Genomic DNA, 18,008 nt, shown 5'->3' with positions numbered 1-18,008 from the left:
CCAATCTATTTCTTTCTGCTTCCTTTTCACCAAAGGATGCATCCATAGCTGCTTTTCAAGTACGTGTGCCCTAGACTCACATAGCATCATTTTGACTATGATCTATAATCTCATAACTACTAAAGTCAATTGAGAAACTCCATTTGCCGGTTTGACAGAAGTTAACACTCTAAAGTCCCTATTTTTTTTTTTTTTTTTTGCGGTACGCGGGCCTCTAACTGTTGTGGCCTCTCCCATTGGGGAGCACAGGCTCCGGACGCGCAGGCTCAGCGGCCATGGCTCACGGGCCCAGCCCCTCCGCGGCACGTGGGATCTTCCCAGACCGGGGCACGAACCCGTGTCCCCCGCATCGGCAGGCGGACTCCCAATCACTGCGCCACCAGGGAAGCCCTAAAGTCCCTATTTTAACAAGACCTGAAAAGAATGCAGAAGGAGGCTTAGGGGAAGTGTGTTCCTCTCTAAAAAGCACATTTTGAGTACTCCAGTGCTGGTAGAAGAGGATTGTACTTCAGTGAGAAACTTTTGTTTGTTTTTTTGGCTAGGATTTTTTAAAGCATGAGTTCATTATAAAGAAAACAGGACAATTTTCTTTATAAAGCCATAGAAATAGAACAGACCCTCAGAGGAACCGATATGAGTGTGTCCATTTTGCATCCATCTGGCTCTCTTACCTCACACCCCCAGAACAGACTTCGCAGGTCAGTCAGTCAGTCAGTCTTTTCGACCACTGTGCTCTTGCTAAGCCTGAAAGTGCTTTACAATGAACGCTCATTCCATAAATTTACTACACGTCTGTGGGTGCTCACAAGTGGACTTGTGTTTTTAATCTACGCCATTCTTTCACTCCTGACCTATTCTAAGTCACATATGTATCAACCTCATCTGCAGCGTTATTAGAAAACCAAAATTAAGTCACTTTCTTTATTATAAAAATTCTCAAAAGAGAAATTCTATGAAGAAATTCATTTTTGGTAATTGGCCTAGTTTGCTCAAATTGGCTGCCATAACTATCAGTAGTATACACCATGAAGACACTAACCTGATCAGAGAGATCCTGGATCAGCCTTGGCAGATATCCACTTACTAATAAAAAATGTACATGTACTTTCTTGTGCGTATTAAAAGGAGAATTTCTTTGTTGTTATACTTGTTACATGAGATACAAATCAATGTGGTACTAATTTATTGTGTTGATTGTTTTCGACCAGTGGTTAAAAATGTTTCATGAAAAAGACCCTCTAACTGTTAAACATGAAAAATATGGAGAAACCATGAAGGGAAAAACAGAAAATTTTAACTCCTTGAAAACATAAAACTCAGTACCTCAAAAAGACCAATATCACAGTTTAAAGACAAAAAGCACTGAAATAGACATTTATAATGTTTAATTAAGAACTAGAAACTTGATAAATAAATCTCACTTACCAATCAATAAGATAAAACTTAATACCCCAAAGAAAAATGGGCAAAAATTGTGAGTGGAAGATTCATAAAACAGTGACAGAAAAGGACTATAATGTGATTTAAAATGTTCAGCTCCTTTAATAAAAGAATTTTCAATTGAATGAACATGAGATTCATTTTTTTACATGTCCGATGAATAAATTAAAAAAATATATATGATAGTACCCATGTTGGTAAGTGTGTGGATAACCAGAGACTGCCATGCCCTGCTGTAAGAAGGATGCCTCACAACTGTTGAAAACCACTGGGGACTGTTTGTCAAGAAGCTTTAAAAGTTCAGTCCTTTTGCCTCAGTATTTCAAAATCTCAATGTCTCCTTAGAAATAATATGAAATAACATTGTTCACAACAATACTATTTATAATGAAAAATTGGAAACTGTATAAGTGCCCAATAGTAAAGAAATTCTTCAATATAGTACACCCATCTAATAAAATATCATAGAGGTATTTAAAGTCAGGTTTTTGATACATGCACTCCAATGTTCATTGCAGCACTATTTACAATAGCCAAGACATGGAAACCACCTAAGTGTACATCAACAGAAGAATGGATAAAGAATATGTGGTACGTATATACAATGGAATATTACTCAGCCATAAAAGAACAAAATAATGCTATTTGCAGTGACATGGATAAACTTAGAGATTGTCATACTGAGTGAAGTCAGACAAAGACAAATATCATATGATATTGCTTATATGTGGAATCTAAAAAAAAATGGTACAAATGAACTCATTTACAAAACAGAAATAGGGTCACAGATGTAGAAAACAAACTTATGGTTACCAGGGGGTAAGTGGGGGGAGGGATAAATAGGGAGATTAGGATCGACATATACACACTACTATATATAAAATAGGTAACTAATAAGGACCCACTGTATAGCACAGGGAACTCTGCTCAATATTCTGTAATGGCCTCTATGGGAAAAGAATCTAAAAAAGAGTGGATATATGTATATGTATTACTGATTCACTTTGCTGCACACTTGAAACTAACATAGCATTGTAAATCAACTATACTCCAATAAAAATTTTAAAAAATGAAGTGAGGTTTTTGACACTTTTTAGCTACAGAGACAATGATAATGATACAAGTTTAAATGAAAAAAAATCAGGTTAAAAAGGTTTACTATAGCTGACGTTTATTGAATACTTATTGCATGCCAGATACTTATTTATCTCATTTAATCTCCAAAATTACCACATGAGGTCTGTGCTATGTTTTATCACCATTTTGCAGATGAGGAAACTGAGGTTCAGGGAGGTTAATTAACTTGCCCCAAGATGCACATATAGAAAGAGACAGAATCAGGGTTCTATCCTACAATCTTCCAGTAGAGCCTGCATGCTTAACAACTCTTAGCCCTGTCTCTGCTCGATTGTCTAACCATTAACAAAACTCTATGTGTATGTTTACTAAAAATAAATGTAAATAGAGAAAAGAGTGAAAGGAAACGCACAGGACTGCTAATAGTGGTTATCTCCTGGGGCAAGATTTTTAATTTCTTTCTACATCTTTTATATTTTTCAAAAATTCTAATATGAATATGTATTATGTTTATATTTAAGAAAAAATCATATTAAATATAAAAAGTATAATTCCAGTATAACATATTTGGATATCTGCGTCATTCTGAATGCCACATGCTCATTCTTAGACTTTAATTTTAGAGTGGAGAAGGAGTAGTTTTTCCATTTCCAAGAACAGAATTGAGTCAAGTGGACAGCAGGATTGCAGAGGTGGGCAGACCCAGGCAAGGCAGGGATGGTTTTAAATCACTGCTATCTGTTTGTCATTAAGAACTGTTTTTCTTTCCCTCTAAGACCTAAATGTCTTTTAATTATAGGTCAACTGATTCTGTAACTGAAAAGTTGAGCAGCAGATTAAATACAGCCTGCTGTTACTGTAATGAGGAATGATTAGGATCTGAAACAGTTTTCTCCCTTGCCTGGAAAAAAGCACCAATTAGTATTAATGAATCACTGCTGGTAGGACACAGCCAGGTTTCCAGTTTTCCCAAAATATGAGAATGACTTAATCTTGGCCAAGATATTTTGTTCCCTTCTTATTATTATTACTTTATTTGTATTATTTTTAATGAGGTCTTTGTATAGCAGGATTATCTGAAGTTTATAGGGATACTCTTTAGAAACAATGCTTAAGATTGTTTGTGATTAAGAGTAGGTTTAAATTTCTCACGTTGAATAGAAATGTACCTAGGCCGAAAACTAAGAGGTTTTTGTTTGTTTGTTTGTGGCTTTGGTTACATATCTGAAATAACCTGTGTACTTTTATTTTCCTAGCTTGGTTTAAGGTGAATTTTGTCTTAATGGAAAGAGAGATCCTGTTTGTCAGGGAGTATTGAAATAGTCGTGATTGTACATTTATGGTGTGTGATATAAATTTTATAAGCTTTAGGGAGGTATTTTGGCATTATTGTCAAAAACCTTAAATATGCTTATACTCTTTATGCAATTAAAGCATTTCTAGAAATATAGAAGGAAATAATGATAAACACACAAAGATTCACAGTTACATTGTGGAAAGTTGGAAACAACCTAAAATGTACAATTAGAGATTTCTCTTAGAGGTGGAATTTTCTTCTGTCTTGTTCACTCCTGTATCACAAGTGCAAAGAAAGTGCCTGTTCATAATAGATAATAAATATTTGTTGGATGAATAAATAAATAATATGCAATAATAAAAGTCATTTTCTCTGAAAATATTTTAGAGAAGTTAAAAAGCTAAGTGAAAAGGCCGGAAAATTTTGTATGACAGTATGATACTAAGCTTACTTAAAAATGAATATATTTTGGAAGGGTAAAGAATGAACTGTAAAAGTGGATGCCTCTGGGAAAAAGGACCGGGGATTTGGAACAGGAGAAAAAGGATGACTTTCAACGTGTAACTTTTTATGTAGTTGGTACTTTATCCATGCATATTCTTTTTAATTTTAAAAAGCTAACTAAAAGTGGATGTTGAATTTTATCAAAAGCTTTCTCAGCATCTATTGAGATGATCATACGGTTTTTATTCTTCGATTTGTTAATGTGGTGTATCACATTGATTAATTTGTGGATGTTGAAAAATTCTTGCATCCCTGAGATAAATCCCACTTGATCATGGTGTATGATCCTTTTAATGTATAGTTGGATTCAGTTTGCTAGTATTTTGTTAAGGATTTTTGCATCTATGTTCATGAGTGATATTGGCCTATAATTTTCTTCTTTTCGTGATATCTTTTTCTGGTGGTGGTATCAGCATGATGCTGGCCTCATGGAATGAGTTTGGAAGTGTTCCTTCCTCTGAAATTTTTTGGAATAGTGTGAGAAGGATAGATGTTAACTTTTCTCTAAATGTTTGGTAGAATTCACCTGTGTATATGTGTAATTTTCTCTATGTGTAATATTTGAAGAATGAAAGCCAAATTTGAAAACTCTGCACTAATTTATATTTTTCTGCTTTGTAGAATTGCTGTAGAATTTTTTTCCTCATTATGCTTTTATGGTATTTTCCAACTTTCTCAATGAGCAATGTTACATTGTACTAAGACTCAAAAGATATAAAATAAGTAAAAAGATAACATCAGTGGAGACATATATCTTTCATACAGAGCAATTTACCTGAGCCGTGGGTTGTAATTCCTCGGGGGGAGGGGAGAAAGCAGCACAAGGGAAAGAGGAGGCCATTTTTATACTTGAGACTGTGGTACCTTGACAACTAAAATTAATAGGGTAAGTTCTTGAAAACAACAAAGCGTGAGAAATCTCTATGAGCTCTATTGAAGGATGGAGAGCTAATGGGGAGAAGAGGTTGGGAAAAACAATTTTGTAGCTTGATTCAGATTGGTACCTCTGCACCTCTGGTGGACCAGCCGCTCTTAAGGAACTCTGAGCTCTTTGTTGACTGCTGGAACAAATCTACTGGAGTCAGGACAGAGGACTGAAGAAGGACAAACAGATGGGAGTGAAAAGTGAAAATATGGGACAGAATGAGAGCTACAGAATAGTCTGTGGGGACCGCGATTCTAGGGGGACTGCGAGACATGCTACGGTGTTAGTCTATTCTCGTAAAAAGTAGTTTGCAAATAGTCTCCGCTGGTGTTTTTCTAAAACTTTAGGCACTCCATTTGAAAAACACCACTGTGCTTCTCTACTCTAATTATAGTTCTGCGTACAACATGGTCTCCAGGCAGGAGTTTGTATGTATAGATGAATCTGGGGAAACTGGCAGCTTCATTCTCTTGTGGGCAGCACCATGGTTCATCAACAAAAAGTGAAAGTGTTATGCAAACACTCTGCTGGAAGCAAAATGGTAAAGGTTTGGAGTGTGACATGATACATCAGGAAAGATGTCATGGGCTTTGTTATGGCTAAGGAAGAGCTTCACCGCCTCCCCTTCCTCGTCGCCCCTTCACTGCTCTGTCCAGAGCGTTCTGCCTTCCGCAGAAATCAGAAATTGTCGATGCTCTAGCTGCTCTCATCCTGATCTCAGTTGCCTCTGACTATCGAGTTGGGAAAATGACATTTTGTATTCTTCCTCTTACTCGATCACTCTGAGGCACTTGCATCATCGACCGCTTTCTCCTTCATGAAATTCTGTTTGACTTCTGTGACTTAAGTAGAGGTATTCCTGAGTGGTCCAACACTCGTTCCTCTCTCACTTTAAGTGCTGACTCTGGGTAATCTCAAACAGAGATGTAACTACCGCATACCCCTTCAGATTCCCATCCCCTGCCCTCAGCTCTCTTCTTAGTTCAATGCTCATAGTTCTAGGCGCTTTCTGACATTGTGACCCCCATGTCTTACAGACTTAATATTTTAAAACTGAGCCGGCTATCTTCCAGAAAATATGATCCTCTATCTTTATTTCTCTTAATTAATAAAGAAAAGATCTAGCCAATCTTCTACATTAGAATGCTAGAGTCTTCCTTCTCCCCTTGATTGCTCTCACCCACTGCCTTGCTCCAACCTCATCACACTCCCAACCCACAGTCTGACCTCACTCCACGTCACAGTTTCCTTCCCCATTGCCCTCCTTCTCCACTGCCCTCTCCACAGAGTGTATGTGTTTATCCCAATGAACCTGTCTGTGGCCCCTGAAAACATTACCTTGTGCAGTGACACAAGATGCCCTTAAATATGTTCTTTCTTCTGCCTAAGATGACCCTTGCTGCTTTGCTCACCTGATGAAAATTTACTCATCCTTCCAGATCTCTGCCACATGTGCCTCCTCTCTGAAGTCTTCCCAGACTTACACTTCTGGAAGAATTAAATACTCTTGCATTTCTGGTTCTACACATACTATGTAGTGTTCTATCATAATTCACATCACACTTTATGCTTTCAGTGCTTCCTTCATGTCATTATTTTCCATAGTTCCATAAAAACAGGGATGCAGTCAACCTGAGAAGCTTTCCAAGAACACAAAAGAAAAGGAAAAAAGAGATGAAAGTAATGAAAAGAGAATATAGAAGACATGAAAGACAGAGAACACGCATCTAACGTGAGGATTATGGGTTTTCCAGAACAAGAAATCAAAATAATTGGAACAGAAGAAATAGCATAATTAAAGAAAATTTTGTGGAGCTGAAAAATATCTATTTATGAAATTCAAAAGCCTCAATGCATTCTTGGCAAAACTTCACATTCTTAAAAAAAAATGTGACTGTTATTTGGGTAAAAATATAAGACAGCATGAAGAAACAAAATCAGTCTGGCTTTTTACTTCTCTGCCATATTGACAATTTTTGAGGAGGAAATTTGGTGATATAAGCATTTTATTTACAGCCAATTAGTCTTCATATGTGAAAGCAATAGAAAAATATCGTCAGATATACAAGGGTTCAGAAAATAAATTGCTCACGAACATTTTGAAAAATTTCCTAGAGATACAGTCCATCTTAACTATGCTATGAGTGAAAAACGAATGCTCAAGTTAGGAGGAGTAATACTATAAAAGGACTGATAGATCTACCTACAAGACTGTCACAAGCCGTGATAAACTGTCACTGCAGGAGTTATGATAACAGTTTGTACCTCAGCATCACAGATAACTGAACTGACCACAAAAATGAATCTGTAAAGAAATTTACAGCATGGTAATGCCTTTCATTGTTGGACCTGGGTGAAGATTAAACTGAAGCAATTTCATTGCATGTTCTTTACCTTATGAAAATAAACTGGTGATTAGACACATTCATCCCTACTCTGACAGGAACCTCTCTTAGGCAGAATGTATCTCAGAGTTAAAGCTTCAGTTAATATTAATATTATCAGATAGCATGACAACTATTTTTTTTTAATGCTGTGGCAGAGATTGTATTGCTCACCAGATCTATGCCATTCTCTTTACAGTCACACAGCTAGACTAGTTCCAGGCTACCTAGCATTTGCTTTGGCCATATGACTGGGTTCCAGCAATAGCATTAGAGCAGAAATAATGTACAACAGTTCTAAGTCTGGTCCATGTAAAACATTCAGTCTTTGCTTTTTTTTTTTTTTTTGTCCTCACTCATTGGCTGAATAGAGAGGAATCCAAGGTTATAGAAGAGGAAAGAGCCTCAAGATGTAAGGAAACTTTGTTCTTGAATGACTGTATGAAACAGAGTCCATCATTAGACTGTTATGGAGTTAAGCCACTGAAATTTTCCAAAGCTTTCTAAAGCTTTCTAAAGCTCTCTTATCCTTACAGACATAAGTACCTACAAAAACAGAGGTAAGATATCAAACTGTTGTTATGGTTGTGTTTTATTGTTTTATAATTTTCTTCTTTCCACTTGTTATTTATATTCCTTTTATTAGTATAATTTACATGAAGAATTCTTGGGTCTTGTATATGGTAGTAAGTTATATTGGTCTTATAATACCTCAAATGTTCTGTGTTTGAGCTACTTGACATATGTTTTGTCCATTCTTCAAGACTCTTATCACAGAGGTAAGCGTGTGAGAGAAGTTTAGTAGTTGACATTAATTTATCTTGTAATTGTCCACAAGGAAGATTTATATTTTCTGGATCTAGATACCAAAACAATAGATCCCAATCTTCCAAAAGATGCCAAGCTTTATTCATGGGTAGTAATAAATGTTGAGTGTTCTCTTACAGAAAACAGTTGTGGCTGGAAATATGGTAGGAACAAAATGAAGTTTCTACTGTCAGGACACTTAACATGCAGCCAACAGAGACAGACAAATAAGCAGATAAACACATAATATAATTTCAGGGAGTAATAACTTCTATGGCAAAAAAAAATAAAGCAAAGTTAAGACAGGAAGGACTCATTTGGTGAGAGAAGGGGACTATTTGAGGCAAGTGTGATGTCTGAGCAGAGGCTGGAGAGACAAAGTACATTCTGTTAATTCTGGTAGAAGAGAGCAGCCCATGTAAAGTTCTTGAGGCAGAAAGGAGCTTGGAATGTTCAAAGAGTTGAATAAGTTCCAGCATAAATTACAAAAACAATGGGATTAGATGGTATCAGAGAGACAGTGACTCAAGGCGCATACATAGCAAAGAGTTTGGACTTTAAACTGCATGACAGTTTCCTTACACGTAAAACTTCATTTGATTGTCACAACAAACGTGAAAGGTGTTAGTATATTTGTAGTTTCACGTGAAGAGAACTAGGCTCGGAGGGCTGTACCCCAAAGTACAAAATCAAAAGACCCAGAATCCAGATTATATCCTCATTCTGGTTGTCTCCAAATCCTGCTGTTCAGGTAACCACCTGGAAACCCTGCCTCCAGAATGCTGTCAAGCCCTTAAATGTGCCTAAATGTATGTTATGCCTCTCATATTCAGGATTACAAGTACTCCTCAATCGCTTAAGCATCCCTGGTGGTCTAGATCTGTCCCTTCTCCTTGGCAAAAATCAAATGTTCCTCCTCCACACGAGAAGGTGAAGGAAACCTGCTCTGAATCAATGAAACCCAATTTCTTTGCTTTTGTCACTGGAGTATTCTTGGGATTTGAGGAATTTTCTATAAAAAACGTAAAATTTTACATGTTCGTTTGAGTGCTATCCTAAATAATACCATATCCTGGATTATCTGACCTTTTGAATTCAGTGTCTACTACATTGTCTGACCCCTTGTGAATTTAGTGTCTATATTAGTATGTATGTCTAGGATTTTTATGGTGCTCAAGCCAAGCTGGGCTATTTTATTGTTGAGCTAAGGGAGGTGGGGAATGAGTGGCAGCCAGCACTCAAATGATGGTCACTAGCAAACGAAGGCTAAGTGATATTAAGGTAATCTAAAGGAATGGACGATTTTTAGTATTTTAAGTTGAGAAAGTGTGGGGAGAACAGAGCCATCCCAGAATACCCACAGTTTTCCATGTATGCTTAATAGAAGGTAACCTGTGCCATGGTATTTAATTTCAACAAAAGCAGCACCATTTGACATATTAAATAGCCATTCATTCAAATTGTATCAGTCCTGAAGTTTTACCTATATGTTTGTTTGATTAGATTACTATCATTTTAGGAATTTATACCTATTTTATGTTTGTATATATTAAGGAAGCACTTGATAAAAAAATTTAAATTCAAATTGGGTTCTTCAGAAATATTTTCCTTTAAAAGAGATTCACACATTTCTCAAATTTAAGAAACATTGATTTAAAATGTACATCACATATAAAGGAAAGAAATGTTAATATTCTTTGGTAGCTTTGTAGCATCAGGACTGTGACTCCAACATTTATAAAATTAATGTAGCTTAGTCCAGATGATTCATTTTAATTTAACTACAGAGGTGTCCACTGTGATGCTCTTTATGATGGTAACTATTAGAAACAATTTAAACTTTTATCATTACAGGATTAATTGAATGAGAAACATTACACAATTGACTGTGTTTTACACTTCAAAATAATATTATAGATACATTTTTATTGACTTGGAAATATGTTTACCATATATTGTTAGGTGAAAAGACTGAACAACAAAAATGATATATAACTTTATCCTATTTTTATAAAAAAATGTGTTTGTGTTATATGTATGTGAAAACATATGCATGTGACAAGCCCTGAGAAAACACATACCATGGGTTTTAGAGTGATCTTCTCTGGACTACGGGTTATGATTATTTTCCTCTTTTGGTTTACCTGTATTTTCTAACTTTCCCACACTGATCAGGAACTGCTTTTGCAACTAAAAATCATTTAAATTTTAAAATATAGTTTAAATGTTATAAAAAATTGTCCAAAATAACCATTCCATTTTAAAAAGAGGCATCAAGGAGGACTCTCATCAGATTACATACAAAAGATTAAAGAGTGGGTGAGGCAAAAGGTGGTCCACAGATTTTGATAATTCTTTGAGAAATATGAAATACTATCAGAAATATTCATTGGAAATAACAGGATGGGGCATCACAAAACCACACCTGGGAGTAACTTACTTAAACACTAAAATGCGGATCTTTTCATACAGTCTGGGATGTAATTCTACTCTTTTATCTTCCCTAAATGAAAATAACAGAAACTACTAGAGTCAGGTTGCAATTTTCTAAGAACCAAAGGCATTTTTTTTGAAAGACTGAAGTTTTACAGTTATTTCCTGATAACTCATGGTCATAAAAAGGAAAATCCTAATCATTGATACATTTCCTCATTTTGAGAAATAAAATGGCATGTATAAATCCAAAAAAGTAATGCTTGAAATGATTATCTATTTTCACCAATTATTCCTGTTAAAAATTTATAAAGTACAGAAAATTTCAAAATGTAAGCCAAACCACCCATACTTTTACCACGCAGGGAAAATTGTTATTAACATTTTAGTGCATATAATTTTGGTCATTTTCACTTACATTTTAATGATATTTAGATTTAGTAAACATACTGTTTTACAAACTAGTTTTGATTTAAAATATCCTCAGAACATTTTTCTGTCTCAGAAAAGTCTTAGAAAACAAAAATGGTATTTCATAGTAATCTTATATTAAATAATTTTCAGGCTGTTGTATTTTTGATTAAATTTTACTATCATAAATAATACAGAGAAGATCATGTTTGCATATGAAACTTCAAGCATCTCTTTAATTGTTTTCTTAGGTTAAATTCCAGAATTAGGGTTACTGGGTCAATATGTAGGCAGTTTAAAGGTATTTACACATATTACCACTTTTGTTTTCCTTCTGATAGACTGTATCTGCTGATACACCCATCCTTGTTGAATACATACAGTTTTACCCATCCCATGCTAAGTACCTTGAAGGAAGAAACCCTAGAGATTCTACTTTGATTTCTGCACACTTTTGTACTTTGTATTCAGATATGAAGAGGAAATAAAAGAGCTATAATAATTGTATGTTGTTACAGAGCTTCATTACTGATCAGAAAGAATGATTGGAAAAATCTTCCCACCTCAGTTTTGCAGATGGCAGAAATCAAGTTTGACAGTTACCAGAGCTGACAACTTCTCACGATACCATTTCTGAAGAAAATGGAACACAGGACAGGGATCTTCTATCCCTTTGCCTTTGACAGAGTTATTTTCCAGATTACAATAAACATCCCAGGATGTGCTATTGAACTAAGTTAGAAATAAAGACCCCCAAGGCCTGGAAGCCATTTAATTGCTATTGAAGCATTTCTGGAAGTGCTTGGAGGCCCTCACAGGGAGGAAAATACCCTTTTACACAAGATGAGAGAATTGCTAATAACAGTGGGTGAGAGGAAAGCCATTCTTAAAGATAAGAATTGGCTTGGAATGCCGGAATTAAAGCATTCAATGTGTCAGGTCAAACTTTATGTTAAATTATAAATATTAACAGTTTCCTTTTCTTCTAAGAAGAGGAAATAGTTTTACGCTTGTTTGTTTCTTTGCTCATTTTTAATGTTGACTAGCCATTTCCTGACCTTGCCCCCTCCCCGCCTCTGGGGATGTCATAGAGAGATGCTCTACTATGTAACATTCCATCTTTACACCAAGGTATACCTTATACATCACAGGCACCCCCAAATGATTGGATGCCAGCCTTGCTAGCCCATGCCCAAACCACAGGGTTAGGTGAGCAGTGGGATAATATATGTGTGTCCTACTCTGCAGCTACACTTAAAGTCTTCAAGTGCTTTGACTATTTAATGCCTATCTCTGTTTGTAATGTTTTCCCCACAGACCTAGAGTTCCATAGGGGCTTAGTCTGTCTTTCTTACTCACTTTTATATCTGCTACACAGAAGTACCATTGAACTGGCAGCATATAAGAGCACGTGCTTTCCCATAATCTTACCACCACAGGGAATTCATTTTGGTTTTTAACCTTTGCCAATTTGATAGTCAGAAATGGAACTCATTGTGTGATGCTGGTGAAACTGAACATAAACTCATTTGTTTGTTTTTCTTTTGTAATTTGCGTCTTTGTGTCCTTTGCATATTTTTTCACTTAAGAAATCCTCTTTTTCCTGTTGATGTAAAAGAACTATTCTTTTTCTATAAATTAAGGATAGTAACCCTTTGTCCACCATATATTTTATAAATATTGCATCCCTAGTATATTATTTATAGTGTTTTTGATATAGAGAGAATTTTAACTTTTTTCTCAAGTATCAATATATCGTTTTCCTTTCTGGTTTTTGCTTTATGCTTAGAAAGCCCTTCTCTACTAGTGTCAGTTTTTATCTTATTTTCTTTTAATGGCTTAATTTTAAAATTAACCCAACTCACTGAATTCAACAAAATATTGTTTCAAGAGCTTTAATTAATTTCTTGCCTCAAACAATGTAATTTGTACAGTTGAATATTTATATTTCCAAGCTTGCTAATCTGCAAATGTCATGATGATAAGGACTCCATACTGGAATGTCTTGCTGTTGGCCCTAAATTCAAAAGAGGAATAACTCTAATAAGTATCACTGTTGTCCCCACTTGACTTCCTCTTTGCATGGAGTCACTTCACAGAAGCCTTGAGAAATAATGTCAACTTTTTCCTACAGTTTTTCTTAAAGGGTGTGAGGCAAGGGTTTTACTCTGAATGGCATGAGGAAAGCTTCCTAGAAATACTCGCTGGATAGTTTCCCCTTTCCCCAAAATTCCCCACGCAGAGTGACAGGTAAAAAATATCTACCACAGTTGTTCTCATTCAAATAATCCCTTCTACTCACTATTTCACAATTGTCCTATCCCTGCCCCTCTGAGACTAGGTGCTAGAGAATAAAATTTCCACTCTGCCTCTCACTGACTGTCTGGAGAACTTGCCTGTTACCCAGATTTCAGTGTGATAAAGAGCATGAAAGGTGACATAGAAATCCAGAATCCTTTCCTTTTAGAAAGTAGAGGAAGAGTTCCAGTTTCTGGTTCTGCACATAAGATGCTTGGAAGTTTCCACTCCATCCTAACAACAAGTAAAAAGCTGAAGAGAGTGAAAAAGCAGCAACTCTTCTTGGATCCGTAAGAGAGGGTGGATACAAGGCGCACTACCAACTGTCTCTCCCAAGGTTGGAGAGACAGACAAGTCAGTACAGGGAGTCCAGGCTCTCCAGAGCAGAGACTCACAGGCAGAAACCACTGCAGGAATCAAAATCCTGAATGGGCAATTGATGGATTGCTGGAGGCTCAGCATGGACAACTCTAAGAGTCAAAAACTCCAGGAGGGTCCGGTCATAGGATGGTCCCCACAGCATTGTGAGATTCACCTCCAAGAGCTCCACCAGATTCCCACAGTAAATACCAGGGGAAAATCTCCTAGTGCTTCCTGCAGGGGGAGGGGGAAGAAGAACCGTTTTGAAATACACCAGAGCACTTGGTCCTTCTTAACAAGGTCTGCCGTGAGGGGAAACTAGTTAACCAGAGCCTACCCTGCTGGGGTATGATTATCAGAGCCTAACTGACCTGGGGGAAGGGAAATAACCCAACTCCACCCATCTCTAGCCATCCTGCCCCAACTAAGGGGGAGGAGAAAACCTGAGCAACTCTTGTGAAGGTCACAGTCCAGGGGCACAGGCTCACAGAAAGACTGAGACCTAATCATAGACCTGTAGATCGCTTCTCCCCCCACGTCACCACCATGTGACTAAGGCCTGTTTAGAATAGTTCCTTTTACCCTGTACCTTATGTCTGGCTATCAACGAAAAAATTACAAAGCATATCTAAAGGTAGAAGACACAATTCGAGGAGGCAGAACAAGCATAAGGACCAGGCATGGCAGGGATGCTGGAATTATCAGATGGGGGATTTTAAACAACTATGATAAATAGGCTAAGAGCTTTAAGAGATGAAGTGGACAGCGTGTAAGAAAAGATGGGTGATGTAAGCAGAGAGATGGAAATCCTGAGAGAAAAAGAGAGGGAAAAGTTGAGAAGGAAGAAGTCTACAGATACAGGTTTAGTAATAATTTTTGTTGCTATCACAAAGTAAAGCTACTGTTCCTGCACAGCAGGTGATGGTAATTTAACACCACCTTTGATGAAATGGTAATGCTCATAAACTCTGCATATTAAATCATGACCTAAAGCCTCTTTCACTCTTATTCTCTTACAATGTCACTTATTACCCTATTCTCAAAGGAAGATTTTTGACAATAAGTTTCTTGTCGTGTTTTATAAGCTTTCCTGGTTTTGTTGTATTCAAAGTTGAGTTTACTGATGGCCAAGCCCCCAGCTAGCTCACCTAGCACCTTTGATCTAATTTTTTAAAGAATTGCCCCTCTTAGAGATGGATGCCAGGTGAATTCCTTGAGTGCAGGAGTGAGATCTCAGCCTCTAGGCCAGGCTCTCTTTCGCAGGGCGCACCCTAAACAATTGTACAGATTGGCAGGGATCTCGATGCCTCCTACTTAAATGGAGAACATGAAGTTGAAAAGTGGCAACATGGGGGGCAACAACCGTGCTAATTTCTTGAGCTGAATGAACCATGGCTCTGATCAAAAATTGGGGGCATTTTATTCTTGCAAAGAAGGCTGATACTCTGAACGAATGAAATCATCATTAAAAAACAAGCTATGCCACTTGGGTCTTCCTCTTCCTCAAATACATAATTTTTTTAAAAAGAAGTTTCTGGTTAACATAGTATAATTTTTGTTTTGTTTCACCTGTATCAAAACAATTTTTGATATACTTTTATATTGGGAGACTGAAAAAGTCTACATTTATTTTTAATTAGTGCTATGTCAATTACAACTCCATTCATGTTAAAAAGTACAAAAAGACAATAAAAATGTTCCTATTCCCGCTCTCTAAGGGAGATACAGGAGCACCATGGTTACACAAGTATCTGCGGAGAGAATGCACCTAAGACTGGTAGAAAATACCCAGCTAGCCTGGAGCAGGGTCTGGCTCCTGAGTTGCCTTAATTTAGCGTGAATTTCCTTGACGCCTGATTGCTACCATATCTCTTTGACTTGTGATTTGGCTAGACTTTGTTTTTCGGGACCATATGAAACACTCGGTAAGTATTTATGGAAACAAGATACTCTGCATCTCTCCAGTTTCCTCTTCCATATCTTTGGATTTGTTAATGGGGCAGAGAGAGCGTACAGTCAGGTGGGCCAGACACAAAGGAGATCTGTGGGTCCCAGGCCACCTGAGCACCTTGGGGAGGATCAGGGAGTGGAATGCACTGCATTTTTGATAAACTAGTCATGGGGAGCAAGCTAAAGGGCTTACTTGCTTTGTCATGGTAGGACTCAGCTGGGTGTGTGTGCCAAGATGAGAGCCATGTCTGCTCCTCTGACCAAGTGGACTTTCCCATGGCCCTCACATTTGGTCTTAACCTTATTCTGCTCACTGATGTCTTTATGGCTGCCTGTGGGTCCTTTTAGGTAACTCACAGTTCTTTGAACCCTGGCTGATGGCAGAATTACTGGTTAGTGGTGCCTGATTAGTTTTGTTCCGTACTCATCAATAAAGATGAAATCATCCCTATTCAAGATCGAAGGGACCATTCCAAACTTTTAGTTATACTAGATTATGTTTTATAAAAGAAGCTTTACGTTCTCAAGGCATTTATTACTATAATCATTAAGACTGGCAAATGTTTCCTGTACTTCACTCTTGTCTCAGGTTGGTCAAGTCTTTGAGAGGGTTTGCATCAGATTCACTTTATGGACAGGTATTGTGTTTGAATATCTGTGCTAGCTTTAGACAGTCACACAGAAACAAAGATCAGAGAATAGTTCATTAGAAAGAATATTAAGCTAGGTATCAAAGGACATTAGCTCTGATTCTGGCTATGAACCTTGAGAAAGACCTTGACTTCTCTCTTTTGGGTGCTTCATGTATAAAAGGAGGAAAAGAATGCTTGCCTTACCCACTTCAGAGCCTTGTTCTGAGAATCTTAAATGTGAAAGTACTTTTGCAAACTATAAAGTCCTACGTAAATTCACGGTTTTCTTATTAGGAGGCCCTGCTACCTCCCTACCTGAGGGAGCCTTTAACTGATCCTCCCCGGCCCCACCCATCACGGGCACTTTTGCGGCTCTGTTGAGAGAAACACAATTTATGGCGGCAAAGATACAGACCTGGATCACGGGGTCACTGCTGTGTTTCCATTACAAACACACAGGCTTCAGGCTTCAGCCCTTTCCACATGCTGAACTTCATCGGAGTCCCATGTGTTGAGAGCCTTCTGGAAGAAACCCAACAATTACAGAGCAGTGCACCATACAGACTTGGCCTGAATGTAATTTCAGCCTGAACTTTCTGGGGTTTGTTATGGGGTCCCATCCTGCGGTCTTTCAACATGAGAAACTCTCCTGGGCATGGGAGTTTTGGAAATTCTTCAAGATTGAGGAGTACCGCCTCTAGGATTGACCCATCAGGGAGGACCCTTTAGCCAGAATGGACCTTAAATCTCATTTCATGAGCCTGCTGCTTTTCTGTGTCTGTGTGGCCTTCTACTTAAAATGAATAACCAAAGTACATAGTTTTAAGTACAGTGGTTTCTGCACTCCTGGCGCTGATTTCTCCTTTGCCCCCCCAGGTTGACGGTAGTAAAATAAATGGATCCAAATGGATTTTGCAGAGATAGTCAAAAAAGCCATGCCAACTTGGCCTCTTTTGTTCAGTAAGTACAGTATATGTAACTGCCATTTAGAGAGGATACGACCCCAAGTCAATTATTGATTGCTTTAGCTCCTCCTTCCTTAGGTCAGCCAACCACAGCTGCACATTGTATTCTAACACCCAGAATGTGACCATGGAGAATGAGGGGCACATGTACACAATATTCTGCCAAGGCAGAAGTGTCAGCCCTGGCGTAGAATGAATAACGGAACTGGGTCTCTGATCTACAAGTCAGGTTTCCATGAACCTGTGTCTTTTGTCACATGGTTGTCCAGTGTCTCCATGTGGTGACATTTCCCATGAGTCCAGGTAGACACACAGACCCAGGGGAAGGCTGGGAATGAAAATGAAGTCAGTGGTATTCATTTATCTTCCTGTGGTAACCATAGCATTGCCATTATGCTGACAGCATGGAGCGGCCCACACCGGGGCCCTTGGTTCATCCTCTGCATTATGGTACCCTTCCTTCATCTTTTCAAGATGCCTGCTGTGGCTAGTGATGTGGATCTGCACATCATAGGCATTCTTTTT

General features: G+C 37.7%; 1 long non-coding RNA gene across 2 annotated transcripts in view; it reads left to right on the top strand.

Moving 5' to 3' along the window:
- LOC307183099 overlaps positions 1-18,008 on the top strand; it is a 169,705-nt gene that overhangs the window by 42,542 nt on the left and 109,155 nt on the right. Inside the window, exons 1-2 of one of the 2 annotated variants that reach the window (XR_013827359.1) lie at positions 1,991-2,031; positions 8,164-8,187. The exons of the other annotated variant lie outside the window; for it this stretch is intronic. This is a non-coding gene — a long non-coding RNA (uncharacterized lncRNA). Of the gene's footprint in view, positions 1-1,990; positions 2,032-8,163; positions 8,188-18,008 lie in introns of those variants that run through there. 2 annotated transcript variants of the gene reach the window in all.

This window comes from Stenella coeruleoalba (assembly GCF_951394435.1).
Source record: "Stenella coeruleoalba genome assembly, chromosome: 1".
NCBI classification, from domain to species: Eukaryota; Metazoa; Chordata; class Mammalia; order Artiodactyla; family Delphinidae; genus Stenella; species Stenella coeruleoalba.
Note: the sequence above shows the minus strand (reverse complement) of the source record. Positions and strands in the feature narration are given on the sequence as shown.